This window comes from Nothobranchius furzeri, chromosome 1 (genome assembly GCF_043380555.1).
Source record: "Nothobranchius furzeri strain GRZ-AD chromosome 1, NfurGRZ-RIMD1, whole genome shotgun sequence".
NCBI lineage: Eukaryota > Metazoa > Chordata > Actinopteri > Cyprinodontiformes > Nothobranchiidae > Nothobranchius > Nothobranchius furzeri.
The window spans coordinates 55,763,998-55,790,150 of NC_091741.1; the positions used below are offsets into that span (position 1 = coordinate 55,763,998).

A 26,153-nucleotide genomic window follows, 5' to 3' on the forward strand; every position below is an offset into this window, starting at 1 on the left:
CTTGTTTAGTCAGAATACCCATTATGTCACCCATTATTCTAACTGCTAAATCCTATAGGATCACAGGGAGCTGGTGCCTACCTCCAGTAGTCAGCAGGCGAGAGGCAGAGAACAGCCAAGTAGGGCAGCTGGACAAATCTATTGAGCTCTTTGCCTATCATTTTTCTAAAAGTGACTTTTTTTATGCCTATAGGTTGTCCGGTCAAGATGGGACATTACAAACTTCCACATCAAGTCAGCAGCCTTTTTGCAACACTTTCTATGTGCATATTCACAGTTTACCTAATTAGAAAGCTAAGATTCTTGTCATTCCAATTATATATGGCAATCGAGGATACAACTATAACTGTAGACACAGTATATCCTTTTGTCAAACCCAGAGGATGTTAAAATAATGTCAAACTCATCTTTCAAAACCTCAACTAACTGAAAGAACGGAGCCATCTCAAACAAATACTGTAGTCTTACAACCACAAGAGTCTAAATCAGGGGTGGGCAATCCTCGTCCTTGAGGGCTGCTGTCCAGCATGTTTTAGTTGTTTCTCTGCTTAAACACAACAGGGCCCTCATTTATCAAACATTCATAGAAACTGTCCTATATTCCCTCCTACGACCGAAAAAAAGAATGTGTGTAGGAACAGTCAAAAGACTGATTCATGAAACACCTTGAATGGGTGAATGACTGATTGTGTTGTTAAGTGCCTTGGGGGATTCCAGGACTCTAGAAGGCGCTATATCAAATACAGCCCATTTAGATCTTACTGCGTACCTCAAAACGATGTGAATTTGAGTCAGCTACAATATTTTATCTGTATAATGCAGGGTATTTTTTGTATTTTTGTTTAACTAAAGATTAGGTTATCACGGTAACTGGTGTAGCAGTAAACCCAGGTAAAAAAGTTGACAATAACAATAACGGTATTGTTTTTTAAAAAAAATATTATCTCGGTGGATTACCGTGGCTGCGGTGTAGGTGCGGTGACCCTTACCAGCCACCATATCGTCTGCTGAATTTGCCGGCGGCACATGCGCACTTTGTTGTTTACAACCAAAACTTTCTTGATGCTAAAGCTGAAATGATGGCCAAAGGAGGAGACGGCAGCGCTCAGGAGGACATTTATTATCCCCCCAAAGAAGACAAAGAGGGAAGTATGGGCATTTTTTGGATATTTGAAGAATGCCGAAGGACAGCTGATAGAAGACGGCTATCCTGTTTGCAGCACGTGCAGAAAAAGTGTCTGTGAAAGGCAGCATTGCTTCAAATCTCATGACACATCTGCGTGACCATAACCCACAACTCTAAAGTCAACGCAAGGCAAAGTTAATATTAGCGTTTTAGCTCAAATGCATGATCTGAGGATTTGGGTTGAGGGAGAATGCAAAGAGTTGCTATATAAAGCAGCCACAGCGCCGCTACCTGCATATAAACCGTGTCGCGGGCACCCCCATATTGATATGACGCTATGCATTACGGGACCCCCAGGGGCAGATAAGAGTTGGTCTCTCTCCGGGAATAATTATGAATTTAACAATGATTACTGCCTGATGACATTTTCCCAAATCTGCAAATCTCACTGGAAGGGCACAAACCGAGGACAATATTTTCCAGATATAGGGTTTATTACTCAAGTAAGGGTAAAAAAAAGTATCTGATTAGAAGGTTACTTGAGTACTGAGTATCATCTGATCTAATATTTTTAAAATGATGACATCAAACAGACAAAAAATAAGAAGTTATGGGCAAATATTGGTATTTTAAAGACTAAAGGGGAAAAATGTAAACAAATAAACAACATAATTACAAAATAACAAATTTTCGGCTAAATTTAGACACAAACGGAGGACAATATTTTCCTGCTATACAGGGTTTTTTAGCTGTCTGAAAATGTAACACATTTAAAAAATACAGCGATAATACCGAAAACCCTGATAATTTTGGTCACAATAACCCTACTAAAGATAACAAAGCGAGAGCCATTTGAAGTCTTCCTCTCAGGTCAGAAGGAAGGGGTTTTCTCAGTGACAGCCTTGGGCATTTGGTCTTGTTTTGTATTTTAGTTTTCTTCTTCAATCCTTCTCTCCTTCCCTCCCTTCCTCTGTCTATCTCTGTCAGGTTGACCGTGACCTGAATAGGCTTTGTGAAGACTACGCCATCTGACTGAACTAGATATAGTGACACACACATGTATACACACACAGAACCACATGGAGGGCCTTGTGTATGCTCCAGTGATTTTCCAGTTCACCTACTCCTGATGTCCATTACCTCACTGATGTGAAAATACTAAAATAAAGATGATCTACCCAAGAAGTGTTACTTTACCCAGGCTTAATATTCCTAAATAATCCTCATGGCATTAGGTGGTGTCTACTTTTAAGAAAAGGAAAGCTAAACTTTAAGAAACCTAATTAGCAAAAATTGCCTGTTTCAAACAAGATCATTTTTGCACATTTTGTATTCTACTCAAATGGATTTGCAGAGATGTAATTTTGGGTCCAAACTCTAAGAAGAAGAGAAGAATGCAGTTGCAAGAAATGGTGTTATGATAAAACATTTGAAATGAAAGTTTGTCTGAATAAAAATTTAGCTGATTAAAAAACCTTCTCAGACTACACTGAGTAGTTGAGCCCCACCCTAACCAACTGTCATTGTTTTTCAACAAGATTTAAGCAGCTTATGGACATACACCATGGTTCAATATCAAACTTATGGTAAATTGCCTGTAGTTGTATAGCACCTTATGGTTCTACAACCCCCCAAGGTGCTTCACAACACAATCAGTCATCCACCCATTCACACACTGGTGAGGATGAGCTACCATGTAGCCACAGCTGCCCTACGGCGCACTGACAGAGGCGAGACCTGCCCTACATGGTGCCACTGGTCTCTGCGACCACCACCAGCAGGCAAGGAGGGTGAAGTGTCTTGCCCAAGGACACAACAGCAAAGTTCTCTGAACCTACATCCTTCTGATTACTGGACAACCTGCTCTACCTCCTGAGCTACTGCTGCCTTTACAATATAACCAGGAACACACAGCATCAGTTTCTTTGTAGAAAAGTAATAATAGAAACTGTCAAGAGATGCTGAGCATTGCAAACAATTAGGAAGTAGAAACCACATTATTGCACAAAATTTGATGAGTTGTTCATTATAACTTTAGCATTTACCAATTTTACAGTCTAGTCAGAAAGTAGAGAGTAGGGCTGGACAATAAATCGAAAATTTATCGTAATCGAAATTTCTGACTCTTATCGTGATTATTTTTCCCATGTCAATAAACTTGATAATAAAAGAATGAAAAGATGTGTGTAGGTTGGCAACGTTCATGTCCCTTTAAGAAGCTGTACCACTCTGTCACGTAAAAATGTAACTCAACGTAACACGTGATAGCCCCATCTAGTGCACAGCTTTTGTTTCTGCGCATACCTGTAGTTATCGTCCATTTATCATTATGGAGGTGAAATCCTCATGATTTTAGGCCATATCGCCCAGCCCTAGTACAGAGTACTGATGCCTATATATTTAGTAATGGTGCAATCAGGAATGCCAAATTTGTAGAATCATAATAAAATTCACTGGATTTATTTTGTGGGGCAAAATTGAGTTATCCACATTCATGATCTGTCATAAACATACATTATCAGCACTGTTTGCAACAAGGATTTAGCTTGAAAATTTTACAATTCCATGAGACACTGTGGCATTAGCATCTCAAGAAAGAGAAGAGAAAAATTAGCAACCTGCTTCAACAAAATGGGTCAGGCATGATTTTCTATTTTACCCCGGAAATCACTTTCAGACATTGTTGTACACTTAAATGTTGGCTTGCAAAATACTTAAACATATAGAGCTTCCTTCCTGGAGTTTAGTCAACAAAACACAGTTATTAACTTACAAACTTTACCAACTGGGGGGGGGGGGGGGGGTGATGTGTAATTTAGTCAGGCGAACAGTGAATGAAATCATCTTAGAACCATAAATGTGTGTGGTGTGTGGACATAATAACGTAAATGTAGCTTTAATAATTTGCATTCTATACAATATCTGCTGATTTTAGAAGCATTAATGTCAACATATCGGTATCAGCAAATATCAGTTATTGGCCATAACAGCAATCTTAATATCGGTATTGGCCCAAAAATTTCATAGCGGTTCATCACTATTAACATTTTTTGTTTTGCGAATGCAGTCCTGACCAGGAGAAAATGGTGGGTGCAAATTATGCACAACACATGGAAGAAACGGCAAATATTGCACATTGCAGAGAATCTGGGTCTTTTAATAGTTTAAGTGATTATGTGCAAGTGAATGAGTATTTAACATATTTCTACAGTTACTTTTCTTCAATTTTACTTCACCAAATGTTCAAATGAGCACCAATTAAGATCAATCAGGATTTATTTCCGACCAAATTCCTTCCTCAAAGACAATATTTCTATACTTTCTTCCTAGTTTTAATGATGTGTTGGCCCATTCTTATATCCTGGTGGTCATTTATCTTTTTCAGAATGACAGCGTAGTTCAACAGATCTGAATCATTTTTAAGATGAACCACTTAAAAACTACAAGCAGCCACATTGAGCAACTAACCAGAAGCAATTTTGGAAACATGTGGAGTGAGAAAAGATAACAGCATGTTCAGATGTTCTCAACAGGTCGCTGAGCGCATTCCTACAGGTACCTGTGTCTCTTCATTTTCTCCTTTCCTCAATTTATTCTCTTTTAACCATTCAGCTTTTTCACATTCATGGATCCATCTATTTTAGATTTTTCTCCACACAAAGACAAGAAAAAAATCCCGCCAGCACTCGTCTGCTCTCCCTTACGCACACACATCTATTGAAGGCGAAGATCAGCTGCATGTTTTCCGCAGCTTCTCCAAAAAGGGCTGCCCTAATTCTTCCTGACAAGAGCCTGGGAGAGACAAGAGAACATCTCAGCACGCACACATGCAAACACACACGCTGAAAAACACCCCGCCACTATCTATTTACACACCAGCAACAAAACATACATCACTCATGTTCAATGGGTGGTGACACAGCTTAGCTTGTGGCCTTTTACCTTAATTGCATTTGTCACTCTTTTCATAGCAGTTCTGTATATCTGGGCTAGTTATGATTGTTTTGTTTGTTTGGATGGTCAAATGTAAATGTGTCAGATTAAAAAACACACTGCAAATTATTAAAGGGAAAAACCTACAAATAAATATGTCCCTACTTGAAAAAGTAAAAAAATAAACTCAATAACTGCTTGTAACACCCTTTATAGCAACTGTTACAATTAAACTTTTGTCCTAACTGGTAATGAAGCGTCACACCACTGTAGAAGAATTTTGGTCCACTTTTCTCTGAGTTCAGCCACACCGGATGGTTTTCCAGCATCAGCATGAGCAGGAATTTAAGATGAATGGCCAAATCTTCACCATCAAGATTTTCTAATAGAGATCAGAATTCATGGTTCCATAGGTTACAGCAAAATTATGTCCAGCCCCAGACTAGCCTGGCCTGCCAGACTCGTCCTCCGTTTAATTCTGCACAGAGAAAGAGTCTGGTTACTCACGGGCAGAGAAGCACATGAGGGGCGGGACTAGGCAGCTCAAAAATAACCAATCAGACAAAAGACGGAAACGCCGACTGTACCGCACAACGCTGTAGTTTAGCTGTAGTAAAAAATAGTGTCTGGCAACAGCCAAAGAACCGCAGCGAACTCCGCTTCAGTCGCCATGTTTATGACAAACTCTGCGTTATGGTGTGTGACCTACACTACTCAGCCCTTGTTGAGGGTCTGACCTCATGAGGAAATTACTATGCAGTGATTTTCTCCAAAATGACTGTGCTTAAATTGCTCTGAAAAGCAAATAATCACATCAGCGCCAAGAAACTTCATTTCCCATGATGCTTTGCACACGGAAGCATTGTGATGACGTCACCGCCTAATACCAGAAACACGATCTGCGGGAGGCGGGAGCTTGGAGCTTTCCCGCGACTTCAAAGACTATAAATCATGAATGAGACAAAGAAACCTCGTTCTTTTGCCCAGGATACCTGGCGGTGAGGACACGCTTGTCGAACGCTCCGACTTCTTTGAGCACGCGGAAGCTCTAAGAGCCAAGTTGAGCCCACGGGACCGCTGATCTGCTCGTTTCTGCTCCCCTCCAGCTGATGTTTGAGGACACAGAACCAGCGGAAGGAAACAACAACTCCATCCAGCTCTCAGAAACGCTGTAAGTTGTCAACTCAGCCCAAAAGGAACTTCGTTTTCTTTGTGTCCAGCCGTGGAGAAACACTCGTGGAGCCAAACAACGGAGAAAGCATCAAACCGACGGATGACGCTGGAAACTGCGGAGAAAAACGGAGAACCGTCAAATCATAACAGCGGGGGACGCCTTGCTGCTTTGGTGATCAGAAAACTCATTTTTTTCTCTCCTTTTCTTCTCCCGTTTCCTCTATAGTCCAGAATAAGCAATAAACCGCGTCTATTGCTTAAAAAGTAGCTTCGTGTTTTCCTCTTTCGTTCCAAATTCGTCCTTCGGGTCATTTTGAAAGAATAAACTGCTTATTGATCATTGTTTGGTATCTTTAAATGTTCTGTCATGGCCAGGCTGAAACTAAAAGATATTAATTTGTGATTAATCTTTTGTGTTGTTTCATGATCTTTTGAAATGTTTTGAGTGATTTAAGGTTAAGTTACTACTGATTCTAAGTGCTTTGGAAGTTAAAGTGCAAGTTGCCACCCACACTTTAGCCAGACAAAGGGGTCAGCCATCTTGTATTCAAGACTCCATTTTGAATCCATACACACGCACACACACTACTCCTTTGTGAGAACAAAGGACCCCATTCATACATCCTACATACACACAAAACACCTTGAACATTATTTTGAATATACATCCTTTTATTATATCACATGGTTATTATTCATTTATGCCACTGTTTATTCATTTGACAAATTGTTAATTAAACGTTATAAAATTCAGATTTTCGTCTCCAGTAGCTTTGTTGTGTCGAAGAGAAGTCTCTGCTCCAAGGATTCTACGAACTTCAAGAAAGACTGATAAGAGTTTTGGATTCAATTTTTCCCCGGAAAAAGGGGAATGGTGCCCCGTATATCTAAGAATATCTTAATTAATTAATAAATCAGTAAATATTCCCATATTTACAGAATTTATTGAAGAATCCAAAAGTAAGTTAACGCTTACGAATTGTTCGCTCCTAATAACCCCAACATTTTATTGGTGCAGCCCGTGTGAGGCTTGGATACACAGAGATTTCTATCCGGCACAAACAAACAAATAAATCCAAAGAGCTTGAATTAAAAATAATCCGTTGTTCAGCCTTGAACCAGCAACAGAGTGGTGCTGATTTCGCTGAGCAGGAAGCTGCATCGAACTCTCACCAGTAACTCAGTGCTTCTTTAAAGGTGCAACGTGTAAATTAATTCTGGTTGACCTTTTAGGTTAAAAATTCAGTTTTTCCTTAAAGGTGCAACGTGTAAATTAATTCTGGTTAACCTTTTAGGTTAAAATTCAGCTTTTCCTTAAAGGTGCAACGTGTAATTAATTCTGGCTAACCTTTTAGGTTAAAATTCAGTTTTTCCTTAAAGGTGCAACGTGTAATTAATTCTGGCTAACCTTTTAGGTTAAAATTCAGTTCCTCATTAAAGGTGCAGCGTGTAAGTAATTCTGACTAACCCTTTTAGGCTAAAATTAACTGCTAATTTAGCGACTTTAACTCACAGTGGCTATTGTAACTAACTGAAACCTTCACTCAAAGACTGATAACACCTTGTTTGCTAATATTCTGAAGGAATAACTAGCATATTTAACACTGCAAGTGTTGTAAGACGTTGCTACGGCAACGCACCAGCTTTTGCTAAAATACTGAAAGGAATAGTATTTTAGGCGTTAGTCACGGCATTCCGTGCAATCTTAAAACGCTAAAACCTGTGCGCACAAAGGTTAATTTAGTGTTTTTCTGCTACAAAGCTAGCAGTTGCTGCCAAAGGTGCAGCCTTGAGCTATCTGCAGAAGCTCTACTAGGCTATTTTTGGTTCGGTTGTTAAAATGGAGGGACAGAGTAGTGAACTGACCAACTCCCAGCAACCAGGTGGCGCTGCGGCCCACGACTATGAACCCGGCCTACTTTCTGGACAAATATTGTCCAAACTGGTCGCGGTTGCTCGAGAACCCGACTACCCTTCTAGGGATTTCACTGAAGAACAGCGTAGCGTCGAGCTAGAAGCTGTAATCGATCAAATAGAAAACCCGGATGGTACAAAACCAATCCAGGTTCACTTAGCTAAGTTAGCCCTGATCCTCTATCAGAGAGGACTCCAACGTGGTCAGAAGATCATGAACCTCCAGAGTATGCTAGCTGAAAAACAGCGAAATGGAAGGCTGATCGAGGAAGACGACACCCGCACCGATTCTGGGGAAGATGGGGAGGAGACCCCGCCCCCCTCTGCTGATGACAACAGACAGTGGGAAGGGGGGAAACACCAGGACTCTCTGGACGGACGCACGCCGCAGGGGAGAGATGAAGCTCATCTGTTCCAACCTTCGGCCCCGTTCCCTACACACACTATAGGGCATTCAGGACCACCTAGGGGCCGAGAGCAGTTCACCCTCGAATCCCAGGTTGGACCCTCATCTTCACGGCCTTCTCAATCAGTGAGAAGTCGACCAGCTGAGCGGCACCTCTATTTAGACCGCTCCCCCAGTCCACGAAGGGTGCAAGGTGCCGATTGGGGTTATGCACCCCAAGCTGCACCTCAACCATCCACCCATCCTAGCTACTCCGGTATTCGGCATGCCGATAACCAGCTGCATGACCAAGCATCATACGCCAGTCCGTACCCGGACAGAGCGTATTACGCAGAAGCCCCAGTTGAAAGACGCAGGCTGCACTACGCAGACGTGCCCCGGGAGGAGGACCTCCCAAGACACCCACGTGACGTGCCAGCAGCCCGCCACAACATGCCGAACCCCGATTTGGGCCCCAGGAGTCAACATTGGGAGCCCAGAGCACACCAGCGATATCCAGCGCCTTCTGAGACAGACCGTGGGTCAGAGTCAGAGGATGACGCGCCGTACCGTGAGTCAGGGCTCCGTGTACGTCAAATTGAATCGCTAGCTAAAGACATAGAACGCTTTGATCCTAACACCAATGAATCCAACGTCGACGATTATCTCAGGGAGATAGAACGTTGTCTGCTTGATCTTCCAGCACCCTCTTCAAGGGAAAAGCTCAAGCTAATTTGGAAAACCACATCTAGAACGGTGCACGGTTTCATGGAAACTCTACCATCTGACATTCGAGATCGGTACTCCTCGCTCTGCCGAGCGTTGAGGGATGAATACGCCACTTATGCAGACTCTGCGTCAGCTACAATGGGGGCCTTCTCCATCAAACACGGGAGGAACGAACCCCCCAGAGAGTATTATCGCCGACTCAAAAGTGCTTATTTCCAAGGTCGAAACGGCCCTGGGCTCGAGGAAGACCCTGCCTTCAGATCCCTGTTCATTCACAACCTGCACGAGTGTGTTCGATCCGAAGTCTCAATGTATTGTCGGATGAAAAAACTGACAACTCAGGAGATTAGGAGATACGCTCAACAGGCTTGGGAAGCCGGCGGAAAGCCCCAAAAGCCTGACGCACATCACCGCGTCATGCACCTAGCTCCCGACGCCGAGCCGCGTTTGGAGCTTGAAGGCACAGAAGCTCCACCCACTAAGCCAAAATCTGCTAAACCTAGACCTGTTAAACCGCGAGAGCAGTCCCAATCTCCTCAACAGGGGAAGGGGGGTGCTAATCGGCCGCCTAGGTCTGGACAATCAGACAGGAAGTGGCCCAACCAAAACCAACGGCAGGTAGGTTGGAACAGTGGAAGGTTTAGGGAGCGCCGCCCACAGGTAGGTCCCGAACACAAGTCCGCAGGTGAGTACTTGACCAAAGCCGACCTCCAGGAGATGTTTCAGCAGTTCCTAGCTAAACAGAAGGAACAGCTGAGATCTGCAGGAGAGACCCCTGCACCAAAGTCTTCTTCTAAGAAGCCAGACCCAGAGCCAACGTCCGCATGACTAGGCGTGGCTCAACCCCCCAGCGTGGCCAGGACCTACCTGATCAGCTGGGGGAACACTACTGGTAGATCACAGGAGTCTCCTGAAATCTACCCCCCAGAGAAACCTGATGCTAAATTTCTGAAGTTCCTTGGTGACTTAACAAACCATGATCATGCTCGCCGTTTGTACTGTAGCACCAACGTAGGTGGGTGCATACAGGTTGATGCTCTGCTGGATACCGGCTCAGAAATCACCCTGATGTGCTCCACACTGTTCCATCGCGTGTCTGACACCATGCGGTCGCTCGGGAAACCAGTCCAGGTAGAACCCTGTGACCTGAAAATCACCAGCTACACCCAGACCCGGGAGTGTATCACTCACCGGGCGTGGCTGGACATCACCTTCCAAGACATGACTCTGGTTCACCCGTTTTATGTCTGCCAGCTAGACACTGAACCACTTCTCATTGGTCAGGACCTGCTTGAACGTCTAGCTCCCCTCATTGACTGCCAGAAGGGTCAACTGTGGGCCCAGGTGGACACACCTAAGCCCTGGAACCCAGATAGCAGCCGACCATCCTCCATTCTTGAAGTCAGCATAAGTGAGCCGCAAAACCCTTGTTCCAAGGTCATGCCCCTTCCTACGGCTCCCACAGACGATGTCCGCCTGCAAAGGCACGAAACCGCTCCTGGAACTCCTCTCTGCACACATTCATCTTTTCTCTGCTCGCTGAAGAACGTCAGCCTGCAGCCATATGCACCACACATAGTTGGTGGTCTTACCATCAACTGCACCCACATCTCAGATGCTCGCCTTGCTCTTTGGTCGGAAAAGTCAGCCATCAGCCAGCAGACGTTTGAACACCTGCGTCAGAAGGACCCCCTTCTTTTCAGTGTGACATGTAGCCACCGGCTCTTGTCAGCTACTTGGCCGCAGAGGCTCCTGAAAGCGCCAGAGGTCTGCTCTCTGACTATCCAACTTGGAGTAAGACAGCTCACACATACATTCAGCATCATACCACAGCTTGATCCACCTGCACTCATTGGAGCAGATCTGCTGGTTCGACTCGGTGCCCAGCTGGACACTTGCAATCAAGTCCTTTGGGCCCGGGCCACACCATCCTCTGAGCCTGGCTCAGAAGGCCCTGAACACTTGCTGTCCGGTCAGACCATTCCACAGGCCTGCCGTGCAGTGGTTGAGGCCAGCACGGTTCTGCCCCCACAGGTCAAAGGAGTGCCTGTTCGTCTGACTCTGATGAAGCATCAGAAGCTGCCAGGCACACAGGCCTTCTTCCAGCCATCACCACACTTCTTGGAGCTCAACTTAGCCGTCTGTGGCACGCCACTCTTGGAGCTGAACAATCGTTCTGCCTACTTGTTGGTCGAAAATCCGACCCGGAGTCCTATCCACATGCCGGCAGGAAAGCCCTTGGGCATGCTGATAGATAGCTCATTCCATGACTTCGAACTTTCAGTCCCCGTGATCGGACAACTTCCGTTGTTCTTGAATGACAGACAGGTTGGTGCAGACACATTCAGTACTTTCCCTTCACAAATGATTACCATCAAGCGGCATGAAGCCCTTCCTGAGGAACCCATTTGCAGTGCAACCTTAGATACTGACAGCGGTCAGTGTCTAACGGTTTTTGCAATAAATACTCAACCCTCTGAGTCACCGGTTGAAAGCCCGGAACATCAGAGACCCTCCTCCTCTGAACCTTATGACGGCTTCGAGGCCGAAGTCAGCCAGCAGCTTGACAAAGCGGATGCGCTGGAGTCAGAGGAGCAGAGAGCAGCGCTTAGAAGCCTGTTCTATGAGTTTCAGTCCATCTTATCCAGGGACTCCCTGGACTGTGGACTCACAAACCTGCACACGGTTCGCATTCCGACGAACCCGAATGCCCCTCCTACTTTTGTACGTCAGTACAAGATTCCCCTCGCTGCTTATGAGTCGATCCAGGAGATCCTCGATCAGCTGAAGGAGAAAAACATCATCAGAGAGTGTAACTCCACTTACAACTCTCCCATCTGGCCGGTTCTGAAACCGACTGGGAAATGGCGTCTCACCATAGACTATCGTGCACTGAACAAACAAGTACCTCTCTCCAGGTGGCCTATGATCCATTTAGATCAGGAGCTAGCCAGAGTCAGAGATGCTCGTTTCTTCTCTACGGTTGACGTAGCCAACGGCTTCTGGACCATGAAGGTTGAGCCGGCGGACCAGTATAAGCTGGCTTTCTCCTTTGGAAATCGCCAATATACTTGGATTCGCTGCCCCTTTGGCTACTCTAACTCACCTGCCGAGTTCAACATCTTCCTCCACAAAGCCATGTCAGATGCTGCTTCCAGAGGGAACCTCATATATGTCGATGACATCTTGATGAGGAGTCGAACCTTCGAGGAGCACCTGGCCGAACTCCGTCACGTGCTGCAACAGCTCGCTGACGCCGGAGCTAAATTGGCGATTGTCAAGGGACAGTGGTGTCGAACCAAAGTGGAGTATGTTGGACTGCTGGTTGGCCCTAATGGAGTCGAGCCCCAAGCGGGACGCATTAGAGCCATTCAGGACATCAAAGCCCCAGCTAATCTGACTGAACTCAGGAGCTTCCTCGGAGTCTGCAACTACTCCAGGCAGTTCATTGAGGAGTACGCTGAAACAGCGAGGCCCCTCACTGAGCTGCTTCGGAACGACACACCTTTCGTGTGGGACAGACCCCAAGAACTCTCCTTCCAGTTCCTAAAACAGAAGTTGGCGTCCGCACCCTGTCTGGCTTACCCAGACAAGGATAAAGAGTTCTACATAGAGGCGACTTTCTCCTCTCACTGCCTGAGCGCTGCTTTGAAGCAGAAACACGGCCAGGACATGAGAGTTGTGGCATACGCCAGCAAGCCTCTGAGCAAGGTGGAACTCCAGTTCTCAGACTGTGAGAGAGCCCTCCTCTCTACAGTCTGGGCTGTCGAACACTTTCGTAGTTACATCGGTGGACAGAAAGTGATCATTGAAACGTGTCATCAGCCTGTCACCTTCCTAAACAGCCAGCGTCTGCGCGAAGGAAGAGTGTCAAACAGCCGCATTGCGACGTGGATGATGGTGCTCCAAGGATACAACATTGAGGTCAAGTATGGTCAGAACACCAAGCTAGCGCTAGGACAAGGGCTAGCAGGCTGCCAGCACTGTGACTCTGACTCCGTCATGGGCCCCCTGGACACACCTGCCGCAGTCTACCCAACCGCATCCAATCATCGCTACTTTGATGAGAATGTTTGCCAAGGGCTTCCGAAAGTTTACACTGACGGATGCGCCTACCTTCACGAAGGCCAGCTCCGTGCCGGGGTTGGAGTCGTTTGGGTGGACTGTGACACTAAGCAACCAAATCACTACCGGTTGGGCCAAAAGTCTAGTCAGTACGCCGAAATTGCTGCAGTGTTGATAACCCTCCAGCAGGCGGCAGCCTTGGACATCACTCAAATCGTCCTTTGCTCAGATTCAAACTACGCTAGACACAGCTTCATCTCTCACTTCCCCATGTGGAAGGAGAACCACATGAAAAACGCCAGGAACAGAGACGTGAAACACTCGGAGTTATTCCTAGCGTGTGATCTGCTCACCACTGAGAAAGGCATAATGGTCTACTGGAAAAAGGTCAAAGGTCACTCCAGGACCCTAGGTCCAGAGAAAGATGGTAATGACGAAGCTGACCGCCTTGCTAAGCTCGGTGCTGACCAGGGAACCTGTTGGGAATTCAAAGACGAGTGGCTTCCACCCAAGGCCGTTCACGAGGTCTGCGCGATTACTCGTCGCCATGCTAAACAGGCAGACGAACCTCGGACCGTTGAGGTACCCGTGTTTCTAGGCAGACAACCACATGACGCGGACCTAGTCACCATGCAGGAACAAGATCCTGACCTGAAGCTCATCCGCGAGCTTCTCCAAAAGGGCCCGATGTCTAAACAACCATCACCACCTATTGGTGCAAGCCAAGATTTGGTAACCCTGCATCGTCAACTCGCGCAACTGAAACTACAGAACGATTTGTTAGTTTACATACGTGACGATCACAGCCCGCCGCGCTGGGTTGTTCCACTCGACCACAGAGGAGTGATGCTTGCCTACGCCCACGACACTCCGGTTGGAGGTCACCGCGGAGCAAAAGCTACCCTCGCATCACTGACAGAAGTAGCATATTGGCCGTCGATGTCCAAGGACGTACACAGCTATGTCCAAGGCTGCCTCATCTGTGCCCAGTTTCAACCCTCCCAGCCGCTTGCTAGAGCACCACTGCAACGCAGGGGAATAACCTTCCCTTGGTCCCACCTGCAGATCGACTGGGTTGGACCGGTTCCCAAATCGGCAAGAGGAAACAAATATATGCTAACTGTAACTTGCAGTTTCACAAAGTGGGTGGAATGCCTTCCAGCGCCAAACGATACAGCCGTCACAGCCGCTGTACTGCTGATTAACGACGTTTTCAGTCGATGGGGACTTCCACTCTGCATTGACTCTGACCGAGGAACTCATTTCACATCCAGTGTAATGACGTCCCTGTTTGAACTTCTGGGAGTGGAAGTGAGATTCCACCTCCCCTATCACCCACAGTCATCCGGACAGGTCGAACGGATGAACCGCACGGTCGTCTCTATGCTCAAAAAGTACGTCTGCTCCACTGGGAAGGACTGGGACGTCAAGCTCCCTCTGGTCCTGATGGCCATACGGTCCACTCCACAGCGATCCACGGGGGTTACGCCCTTTGAGATGATGACCGGCAGACTGATGACTCTACCACTGCACCTCCTGTATCACCCAGAGGATGTCAGTGTTGCCACTGCCTATACCGCTCATCAGTATGTGGCAGACTTGAAAACACACCTCAGAGCTACGTTCGCGCACGCTCAGAAGAAACTGGAGACCAACGTAGAAGGCGCTAAAGCCTACTACGACCAAAAGACAACCAGCCGCGAATACGAGGTGGGTGACAAAGTATTCTACTTTCGGTTCGCCCAACCGGCACGCAAACCTAAGAAGTTCCTGCCCTGCTGGTCAGGACCATTTGAGATCGTGGCAAAACTCTCTCCAGTTGCATACAGGTTATGCATCACCAAAGCGAGACAGGAGCCTGTCTACAAATGGGTACATGCAAACCAAATCAAACCCTACGTCAAACCATCCCCGCGGGTACAGAGACCAGACTCCCCGCAGGAGGTAGACGTAGTCTCGACATAGTTCTATGCATGGAAATGGAAAGGGGGGGAAAGTGCACGTTTAACCCACTAACATGTACTAACCGACAAAGAACCAGGCCCCCCCCCCGCCGTCACTTTCACTAACCAAGAGAAACTCCTTCCTAGACCGCTAACAGGATGTACCTACTAAAACCTTACAGAGTACTCTGGTACTTATACTAGGCTCTGATTAATGAATCTCTACGTGCAATCAAGACTTTGTCTGAAACCATACATCAGGATATTGTGTACACACGAGTGGTGAGAGATTTGATGCAGGACCTGCTCAGGGAAGTAAGTTCCACGCTGGACAGCTTGGTTGAAAGTCGTATTTCCCCGTACTTGGTACCACTGGACCTGCTCAAAGTTAGCTTGACAGCTGCAACCCCTCTACTGTGCACCTTTCACAAATCCACCTAGCGTACAGCCTAAGTAGTGCAATGCCCATTCACGTTGGAAAAAAAAAATTAGAACTCGGTTTCCTGTTAAACGTTCCCATAATTGTGACACCTCACATCTATAGGTTTAGGTCGATGCTGAACATTGGTATTTGAAAGGACGGTAGGCATTTCCACTTTGAACTAGAAACCTGACACTCCATCACCTCAACCTCGAACAGCATGACTCAGAGTTTGAGATCATGGACGCTTTCCAGGGTTATAACTTTGCCTTCGATTTAGAAATTGACCAACAATTACTGATTGAAGGAACCAAATTTGCTAAGTTCACACAAAACCCGCGTGAACTTACTTTGACGCCCAAGACGCTACATTGACACAGATTATACGACTTTAATCTGCACATTGGTCGCCCTGGGGATGGGATGGCTCATCACGGCCGTGATTGCTTATTCCGCCTACAGGCGTGTTAAGAAACTCCAAGATAAGATGCACTTGCTCACCTACGGTGTGCCTCGTAACCGCGTTCGGGGAGACTCCAAGCGTGAATGTACCACACCTGTCTAAAGGGGGTGAGCAACATTTTCTTTGTTATTCTGTAAACCTAAGAGTAGTTCTCATTTTAGTCTACCTCACATATTTATCTGAGTGTTGCAGTATGTCACATTCTTTATAAGCTACACACTGAATGTATGACCTAAGAATGTATTTTATGAGACCTCAAGGTTGCTATGAATTTTCTTGGATGTTATATGTTTTTTTTTTTTTTTGGGTTTTCTGTATTTTTGTTTCTTACTTGGTCACATATTGACTAGTGGTTATGTGCCGGCCCAGCTCAGTCTGTCAATGACTCTGTCTGACACACCAGCACATTGTAGTACCTCTTAGTTTTATGGTCCTTGTTTTAGCCCAAAGACTGTCCTGATCCACCCTTTGGACCAAAAAGGGGGGAATCTTGGGACCACATAGGTCAATGCGCGTTTGCGAACTATGGACCTCGTACATCACCGCGTGCTCCATAAACTGAACTGTATGGCCGGCGGTGAGATGCCTTTGTGTCCACTCGTGGAGTTAACCGCCCACCGACCTTCCTCCTTCTACACTACTACCTCTCGCATGGACGACATCATCATTGCGTACCACTTGCGTGAGTGGCTTCTTCTCGTTATGCGCGTTGGGGACTATCCCGTTTCCTATCCTCTTTGTGCCTGACCAGGATCAAAGACCAAAGGCGCCAGGATCCAAGACAAAGACCAAAGACAAAGGCGTCCAAGGAGACCAACGTCCTAAGGGACAAACCCACCTGTGCTTCCGACAATCAAGTCGACCTACGTTCATGAGGAACAAACCCATCTGTGCTTCCGACGATCGAGCTTTGGGCGCGATCCCCGAAACCAAAAGGGGGAATGTTGAGGGTCTGACCTCATGAGGAAATTACTATGCAGTGATTTTCTCCAAAATGACTGTGCTTAAATTGCTCTGAAAAGCAAATAATCACATCAGCGCCAAGAAACTTCATTTCCCATGATGCTTTGCACACGGAAGCATTGTGATGACGTCACCGCCTAATACCAGAAACACGATCTGCGGGAGGCGGGAGCTTGGAGCTTTCCCGCGACTTCAAAGACTATAAATCATGAATGAGACAAAGAAACCTCGTTCTTTTGCCCAGGATACCTGGCGGTGAGGACACGCTTGTCGAACGCTCCGACTTCTTTGAGCACGCGGAAGCTCTAAGAGCCAAGTTGAGCCCACGGGACCGCTGATCTGCTCGTTTCTGCTCCCCTCCAGCTGATGTTTGAGGACACAGAACCAGCGGAAGGAAACAACAACTCCATCCAGCTCTCAGAAACGCTGTAAGTTGTCAACTCAGCCCAAAAGGAACTTCGTTTTCTTTGTGTCCAGCCGTGGAGAAACACTCGTGGAGCCAAACAACGGAGAAAGCATCAAACCGACGGATGACGCTGGAAACTGCGGAGAAAAACGGAGAACCGTCAAATCATAACAGCGGGGGACGCCTTGCTGCTTTGGTGATCAGAAAACTCATTTTTTTCTCTCCTTTTCTTCTCCCGTTTCCTCTATAGTCCAGAATAAGCAATAAACCGCGTCTATTGCTTAAAAAGTAGCTTCGTGTTTTCCTCTTTCGTTCCAAATTCGTCCTTCGGGTCATTTTGAAAGAATAAACTGCTTATTGATCATTGTTTGGTATCTTTAAATGTTCTGTCATGGCCAGGCTGAAACTAAAAGATATTAATTTGTGATTAATCTTTTGTGTTGTTTCATGATCTTTTGAAATGTTTTGAGTGATTTAAGGTTAAGTTACTACTGATTCTAAGTGCTTTGGAAGTTAAAGTGCAAGTTGCCACCCACACTTTAGCCAGACAAAGGGGTCAGCCATCTTGTATTCAAGACTCCATTTTGAATCCATACACACGCACACACACTACTCCTTTGTGAGAACAAAGGACCCCATTCATACATCCTACATACACACAAAACACCTTGAACATTATTTTGAATATACATCCTTTTATTATATCACATGGTTATTATTCATTTATGCCACTGTTTATTCATTTGACAAATTGTTAATTAAACGTTATAAAATTCAGATTTTCGTCTCCAGTAGCTTTGTTGTGTCGAAGAGAAGTCTCTGCTCCAAGGATTCTACGAACTTCAAGAAAGACTGATAAGAGTTTTGGATTCAATTTTTCCCCGGAAAAAGGGGAATGGTGCCCCGTATATCTAAGAATATCTTAATTAATTAATAAATCAGTAAATATTCCCATATTTACAGAATTTATTGAAGAATCCAAAAGTAAGTTAACGCTTACGAATTGTTCGCTCCTAATAACCCCAACAGCCCTGATTGGCTCGGTTAGAATTCTCACGGGGTGGAGTTATTTGAATAGGAGAGTACCCAGACCCTTTGCCTGTGCAGAATTACACAGAGGAGTCTGGCAGGCCAGGCTAACCCCAGACCATCACACTACCACTGCCATGTTAGTCTGTCGGTTTGATGTTTTTCTGACACACAGAGATAGTTGTGCACCAGACATAAGAAGAAACATACATACCAAAAAATCCCCTTTTGTCTCATTTGTCCAAAGAGTAAGTACCCAAAAATCTGCTGGTGAAGGTTCTCAGCCATCCAGGTCATGGTAATCCAACCCTGACCCTGACGACCCATTAGGAAGTAGGGAGGAGCAGTATTCATAGGTACAGTAGTTTCCAGACATTTTCTGGAGGGACTGCCATTCACAATGACTGTGGCCTGTGTGCTGAACGTCTCCAGAAATCTGTTTCTACAAAAGCAACAAATTATTAGAAATAATAATACATTTAAAGAAGAGCTGGGCGATATGGCGTAAAATCAATATCACAATACATTGAGGATTTCACCTTGATAACGATAAGTGGGCGATAACTACAGGTATGCGCAGAAACAAAAGTTGTCCACTAGATGGGGCTGTCACATGTATTACTTTGGGTCACATTTTTATGTGACACAAGGTGGCACAGCTTCTTAAAGGGACATGAACGTTGCCAACCTGCACACATCTTTTTATTTTTTTTATTATCAAATTCATCGACATGGGGAAAATTCTTGACGAGTCAGAAATTTTGAGAACGATAAATTTTCGATTAATTGCCCAGCTCTAGTTTAAAGATATTCCAGCAAACATGACGTGAACTAAGAAAGAAAGAAATGTATCTTTTATATAGCACCTCTCAAGATAAAAATCATGAGACGCTGCACAAAAACAAAAAATTTTAAATATAAAAATATATTTTATTTTAATTATTCAATAATATGTTTACATTGACAAAAATAACATTTGTGATTAAAAATGTAATGAAAGGGACAGAAAATTAACAGAAAAGAGGCAAATCAGTGGATCCTGGGAAAAGTGGAATATGTAGAGCAGAATAAGGAGAGGGTGGTGACAAAGGTCATGGAAAAGCCAGCCTGAACAGCTGAGTTTTCAGCTTTGAAGGAGACCACTGAGTCCACTGATCTCAGGCTCAGGGGGAGAGAGTGTATGGGGGCCACAGCGGCAGCTATTGTACAACTAATATCCCTGTCATGACAACTGGAAGAAACAATGCAACTCAGGTTTTATTTTGAAATATACCAAATGCACCTTGCTGTTCCACGTCTTACTTCCTGTCTGGCTTGTAATTTCTTTTACTTCATGACAATCTGAATGCTGCATCCAGGAAAAAAAGGCTCCATGCAGCACCTCAGCTGTGATTGGACACAGTTATTTCTGGTCTTTGCAGAAGCCATACAGAAACTGCAACGCCGTGAACGAGATTTAGAGGACCAATGTGGTCTTTGCTTCACCAAGAATTTCACTTGGTAACTCTTTCCTTAACTTCGAAATTCTCCTTTGCCAAGCAAGAGCAGCAGAGCTCAAGTTGCTGTTGCGTTTTTGAGCTTCTTTTAAACACGGCAAGATGTGTTGCTTTTTGGGATCTTTAAAAACACTCATTTTGTATTTACTCAGGTTATCTTTCTTTGCACTTGATATGATGCCTTTGTAAACAAACTGTAGCAAATGTGTGTATCTTAGTGCTGCTGTTTGATGTGATCAGAGAAGAGGAAGATAAAGGTATTCCTCTTACCCTCAGAAATCCCTCATGATGTTGCCTCCCTTCATCACACCAGTGCTGTGGCCTTCTTAAAGTGTCATCAACAGGAGGCTGACAGTGTGTTTGTGCATGCGAGGGAAATGCAGAGACATGCTTGAATGTGCAGAGCAAGGCCAGCAGCTCCAGCATGGAGAGAGGAGGAGAAGACAGACAGGAAGCAGGCAGCATCCCTAGAGGGATCCAGGCAGCCTTGGTATGTGACCAGGCTGGAGATGACTTCATTAGACCAAAGATTCTACAGATTACTCTACTGTAACATAACTCAGTGTTATTTACTGTGTGATTTACTTAGTTTTATTTAGTGTGATTTACCACAAGTAACATCCTTTAAATACTTGAAATGTGTAGCAATCTGAGTCAGTATTAATCAGATACTTTCCACCTGATAATCACTCCTGAAATGTCAAAATAAATCTAATTGAGTTGAGAGACGTTACGGGAGATGTATCGGTTTGTTTTACTCACGCCACATGGGAGCCAATCTGCGTGAACGCAAAATGTCAAAGAATCGTATTTTATGTGTCTTGTGTTGAAATGTCATCAGCTGTCTGACTGATGCGAGGCACAGCAGCACAGGCGCCAGCGAGTGTGTGCACGTGTCTAAGAGCTTTGAAATGTGTGTTTTACGTAGGTGTCTGCCTCCACACAGACCTTCAGGTGAATTATTCCCCAAGGAGATCTGTACATCTCAAAAGATATTGATGAATTAATTTGTTCTTTGGGCTTTCTGTTCAGATGGCAAAGGAAAGCTTTTAATGCCCTTTTGACCAAGAGTTCCAAAAGACTCATTTATTCTCTGGGAATCCAATAAAAATACTTCAGAAGAACTGAAAGCAGACATTTGTGGGTGAGTTAGATTTTAACACCTTCCAAAGTTTTAGAGGCAATTGCTGGAATCATAACTAGTTTATACTTTTATGTGACAAAATGGAATAATTTAACCGTGCCTAGAAAAAAAATTAAAATAAAACAAATGAAGCTTTGTTTTGGTCCAATAAAAAATTTTTAATTGGTGTCAAATACTGGTCGATCTACGTTACCACCTTCACTTATTGTCATGAGCTCTGGGTAGTGACCAAATGAATGAAATTGTGGATACAAGCAGCCAAAATGAGTCTTCTCCACAGGGTGTCTGGACTCTCCCTACAAGGTCATAAGCTCAGTCATCTGGGAGGGGCTTGGAGTAGATTTGCTGCTTATTCATATCAAGAGTCTTGGACATCTAGTCAGGATGCCTCCTGAATGCCTCCCTGGTGAGATTTTCAGGGAGGATACCTAAAGGAAGACCCAGGACAGTCTGGAGGGACTATGTCTCTCAGTTGGCCAGGGAACGCCTTAGGATTCCCCCAGAGGAACTAGCCCAAGTGGGTGGCAGTGGCAGCTCCATAATTTTTTTCTGCAGGTGCTATGAAGGAGCTAGTCTTTTTATTGAGGGTGCTATGAAGGAAATGGTCATACGTACCTATTGTTCTCTAAAACACCTTCAAAACCAGCAGATACACATGCGTGCACAACACCTCAACAACACCTGAAACAATCATTAATTCACATCATAAACATATGAACAATCGCTGACTTGTCCATGAAATCATAAACACATACAACCACACAGAAAACCATCTATAGAGTTGCAAGATTAGCTAACGTTAATGTTAGCATTTCCAGCGGCAAAGCCCTCAAGTGCTGCGGCGGTTGAGGGTTGACTCTCTTCATTCAGATCCGTAGGTTTTTGTGGGTCTGAGACAGAGGTGGAAAGTAACGAATTACATTTACTCACGTTACTGTAATTGAGTAGCTTTTTTGTAAATTTATACTTTTTAAGTCGTTTTTAAAATCTGTACTTTTACTTTTACTTGAGTAAGTTTTTAAAAAAGAATTGTAATTCGCTACATTTTAAATCATATCCGCTACTGAGTAAAAATAAATTGTAGGCTTATTAATTAAAAATATTACGTGTAGCAGCGTCGGAACAGAAAGAGACACCTGCATGAGCACCACGTCTAAACCGGGGGGGGGGGGGGGGGCTACACGCTTTATGATGAGGACAAACAGCCATTTTATTGCAGTTTTGCTCAAAAACATCAGTTCAGTCCCTGTAATCCACTCGCTGTTTACCTCCTCTCTCCCTCCTCTCCTGTGGGTTGGAACCCGCACCTTCGTGCACCGGTGTGACGTCATCAGAATTCTGCTCGGTTCGGCAACCAGACTCGGTTCCGTGTTTGAAATGTGTTTCTCTACAGCACACGGAAGCGGCAAAATTACGTTTAGCGCTCCTAAGAAGCGGATTATCAGCGCTCTGCTCATAAAACAGAAGACCTGCAGGCCTCTGTGAGTTAAAACATCCTGATACTGTTCAGGTGTAAACATTGTGCTCCATCCCTGTGTTTGAACTCAGAAGATGCTTCTTGATGCCACAGATATGTGATGATTTAGCTTGTTTCTTTATTTTACTCCAGAATAAGAGATTAAATTATTACAAAAGCAGTTCAGTGTAGTTAAATTAGTCATTCAAAAGATTCTAACATGCTGCAGTGTGTGTGTGTGTGTGCGTGCGTGCGTGCGTGCGTGTGTGTGTGTGTGTGTGTGTGTGTGTGTAGGACTGCATAAGACAGCATGGCTTCATCAAATCCATGCATCCTATATCTTGGCTGAAGTAATGGCTCAGGAAAATAACTTGTATTTAATAAACAATGATGTCTCTGCAGTGTTTAGGATAAGGTTTTATCTTATATTGGACCTATCTTTGGTCTGGGAGGTGTAACTTATCATGATACAAGCCTTTTAAAACATGTTAACATGTTACAAGAGGAGATAAATGCATGAATTTGAAGTTCATGTTTGGAGACCAACCTTCACAGTTTGGAGGCTCACGCTGGTGAGGAGACACCGTTAGTTCTAGTAACACCTGGGCTCCCAAGGCCTATTCTGACAGGATGTACATTACGGGACCCTTAAGGATTCCAGTTGGATGATTGGAGGATTATTTAGGAGGATTGGAATGAACAAACTGGTTTCAGTGGTGAAGGGATAAAGGTATTGGCTCAGCATTAAAATTGTAGAAATGCAAAATAACTACACTTTATTATCTATATAAACATGTACTGGGTCCAGTTTTTTATTTTATTAAGGACTTTTGTCATAAATCATTACAGAAAATCCAAATCCTCTCCTCCAGACAGTGAAGAACTGTGTTTCGCATACGTCACTCCAGCACGTAAAACAAGCTAGCTACTGATGCTAATATTGTGAATCACTGTTATTTGTTTACTTTGATGCTCCTAATTATTACGTAAAATTGCGTTTACAGCTGAAGCAAAAGGTCTGAGCCATGTGTCTGTGTCCTACACGCATTTTTAAATAACAGGTCTGATCTAAAATAATAACCTACATCTATAAATCCATCTAGAACCGCACCGCTAATTCTGGACTCCAGAAGAGTCCCGTTAGCATGACTGCAGCAACACTAACTGTGTTCGCTCCGGTAAGGAAAGAAGAAGTCCTTTGGGAAAGCTACCACACACACACACACACACACACACACGCACACAGATATAATCTAAAAGATGATCTCTATATTTCAACATTAGAACCTCCATGATATCCTGGATTAGTGCAAACAACGAGTTGAGCTAAGGAGTTACTCCAGCATCAGGAAGATTTATTCTGGTAAATTGTTGGTTAAATATTTTCCAGAGTTATGTCAATAAATACACACAGCAGTAAAACTGTAGATTACTGAACTATATTGGGACACATGATGGAGCTAAAACCAGCTGAGAACTAGTCAGCTTAGAGCTCCCAGTGGAGCACAGAAATGAAATATTTAAGAAAAGTAAACAAACTGTGCCGATTTTGGTTCTGAAGATGTACAGAATCCTCCCCTAGGTCCAAATCAGGTCGCAGTTCTTCTGAGTCAAAAGGTCTAAAACATGTCTGCACCTCTGGTAGTGATATCCAGCTGGCGGGGTCGGAGTTCGGTTGCACTTCTCCAGTAATCTAATATCCGTTCTCGTCGCCGTATCCCAGAGAAAAAACAAATCTGACCGACTAGCAGAGGCTTCAGAAGCTACATCTGATTGATGACACATTGTTCTCTGCTATAATGCTAACGCAGAAACAGCGGAGCCAGGCGTTGTTTACTACAGCTGTTTCAGCAGAGCTTCATGTGAAACGTCACCAGCTGCCCAGGGCTTAGACCGGAAGTTAGTTTCTGTTTTTCCTGCACCAGTCACAAACATCAGATTTTCTTACAATTCCAGCCGTCAAAATCCAAAAACCTTTTTCATCTGAGACTTTAATACACATTTACACATGCTGTTCAAACGAATTTTGCCTCTGGCCGATATCTTTAAATGAGTGAGTGAACCCACTACCAAGGATGAACTCTGCTAACTTTAAAAATCAGCTGCTCTAAATAAGCATTCAGGGAAAAGTCATGGGCTTGTGACTATAACCTAATTTATGTTACTAGTTTTCAGTGTAACTGCCTTTGTACTTCAATATGCATATTTGTTCATTTAATTAAAAAAACGGCCACTTTGACATTTATACCCCATTGTCTTTTTTTAACTATTCAGAAGAGCCCGTCCTTGCACAGTCAAAAAAGTAACTAAGTGACTTTTACTCTGACTACATTTGAAATAAGCTACTTTTTACTTTTACTTGAGTACATTTTTAGGCAGGTAATTTTACTTGTAATTGAGTAAAATTTCTCGTCTCGTCTCGTCTCGTCTTCCTCCGCTTATCCGGGTCCGGGTCGCGGGGGCAGCATCCCAACTAGGGAGCTCCAGGCCGTCCTCTCCCCGGCCTTGTCCACCAGCTCCTCCGGCAGGACCCCAAGGCGTTCCCGGACCAGATTGGAGATGTAACCTCTCCAACGTGTCCTGGGTCGACCCGGGGGCCTTCTGCCGGCAGGACATGCCCGAAACACCTCCCCGGGGAGGCGTCCAGGAGGCATCCTGACCAGATGCCCAAACCACCTCAACTGGCTCCTTTCGATCCGGAGGAGCAGCGGTTCTACTCCGAGTCCCTCCCGAATGTCCGAGCTCCTCACCCTATCTCTAAGGCTGAGCCCGGCCACCCTACGGAGGAAACTCATTTCAGCCGCTTGTATCCGCGATCTCGTTCTTTCGGTCATTACCCAAAGCTCATGACCATAGGTGAGGATTGGGACGTAGATTGACCGGTAAATCGAGAGCCTGGCTTTCTGGCTCAGCTCCCTCTTCCCCACGACAGATCGGCTCAGCGTCCGCATCACTGCAGACGCCGAACCAATCCGCCTGTCGATCTCCCGATCCCTCCTACCCTCACTCGTGAACAAGACCCCGAGATACTTAAACTCCTCCACTTGAGGTAGGACCTCTCCCCCGACCCGGAGGTGGCAAGCCACCCTTTTCCGGTCGAGAACCATGGTCTCAGATTTGGAGGTGCTGATCCTCATGCCAGCCGCTTCACATTCGGCCGCGAACCTACCCAGCAAGAGCTGAAGGTCAGAGCTGGATGAAGCTAGGAGGACCACATCATCCGCAAAAAGCAGAGACGAGATTCTCCTGCCACCAAACTCGACACACTCCACACCACGGCTGCGTCTAGAAATTCTGTCCATAAAAGTGATGAACAGAACCGGTGACAAAGGGCAGCCCTGGCGGAGTCCAACCCTCACTGGGAACAGGTCCGACTTACTACCGGCTATGCGGACCAAACTCACGCTCCTCTGGTAAAGGGACTGAATGGCCCTTAACAGAAAGCCACCCACCCCATACTCCTGGAGCGTCCCCCACAGGGTGCCCCTGGGGACACGGTCATAAGCC

General features: G+C 45.0%; 1 protein-coding gene across 7 annotated transcripts in view; it reads right to left on the reverse strand.

Moving 5' to 3' along the window:
• LOC107383712 (copine-8) overlaps window positions 1-26,153 on the reverse strand; it is a 192,985-nt gene that overhangs the window by 147,072 nt on the left and 19,760 nt on the right. The window contains exon 1 of one of the 7 annotated variants that reach the window (XM_070549051.1): window positions 6,052-8,106. The exons of the other annotated variants lie outside the window; for them this stretch is intronic. The gene's annotated coding sequence lies outside the window, so the exon portion shown is untranslated. Of the gene's footprint in view, window positions 1-6,051; window positions 8,107-26,153 lie in introns of those variants that run through there. 7 annotated transcript variants of the gene reach the window in all.